Here is a 1,185-nt window from a genome sequence, read left to right on the forward strand (position 1 = left end):
ACTTTCAACATTAAAAATACTAATTACACAGTAAAGAAATGGCTACAAAACGTGATATGTCACGTGGCATGTCTGTCAAAAACTACAAAAGTTTAAATAAATGTCATCGTGGTTTAAACCAATCAGGTGTTAAATCAGCTGAGAAGCCGGCGTTTCCCATCATGCTCTGGGTCCGCCTGGCTCTTGCAGTCGGTGAAAAGCAACTGCGCAGCCTGGTCTCAGACCTGCGTCTCAGAACTGCGGCCGCCTTGCTCTCTTGAGAGTCCCGTTGCCCACGTGTGCATGACGTCAGAGCAAGTCGGGATCACGTCGGACACAAATCTAACCGGCATGCAACGGGCGCCGATCGCCGGTGATCGATTCTGCGCAGACCTGGTTCATCTCCAACGAGCCTTCTGTCGGTACGCGATCCGTCCTGCCTGCATGATCCATTCTGCGCATGCGCAAGATGGCCACGCATGCATTCTCGAAAATGAAAAATATTTCAGTTTATTTTATTTTGTACCTTTGCAAATTAATATTGTTTGTGTTGAGAAGACAGGTTGCTCTGTTCCTGACTAATTTATTCTAATATGCCATTTTTCAAAAAGCCTTTATTTGTTGTAAAAATCCTTGATTATGCGGCACATTTTCTTTAAAAATTCAATAGAATATCTGGGATATTTATGCGATGAAATTGCACTTGGAACAACTGCGGTTTGATGAAAAAAGGAATGTGTTTGTCTTGTTGTGTAATTGCGTCACTTCATAACATTACCATGGCAACAAGGGAAATGGCTGCCTAGTGTAAAGTAAACACAACATTTTTCAACTTACTGTTAAGATATTTGTGACTTTTAGCGTCAAAAATCATGCAAGCCCCGCTTTATTTTGCATGGAAATCTGCAATTTTTTGCGATATAACTGTTTGGCCGTCAAGTGTTCCGATGCATGCGTGGTACCAATAGTCCAGGAAACAGCCGCGTTTCAGCTGCGCATTCATGAGCATGCGCAGAACGGATCGTGTACCCACAGGGTCTGTGTGAGTCTGTGTGCGCGTGTCTGTGTGTGCGCGTGTGTAGTGTGTGTGTGTCTGTGTGCATGCGTGTGTGTGTGTCTGTCTGTGTGCATGCGTGTGTAGTGTGTGTGTGTCTGTGTGCATGCGTGTGTGTGTGTGTGTCTGTCTGTGAGCATGCGTGTGTGTGT

This window comes from Etheostoma cragini, chromosome 16 (assembly GCF_013103735.1).
Source record: "Etheostoma cragini isolate CJK2018 chromosome 16, CSU_Ecrag_1.0, whole genome shotgun sequence".
Classification (NCBI taxonomy): Eukaryota; Metazoa; Chordata; class Actinopteri; order Perciformes; family Percidae; genus Etheostoma; species Etheostoma cragini.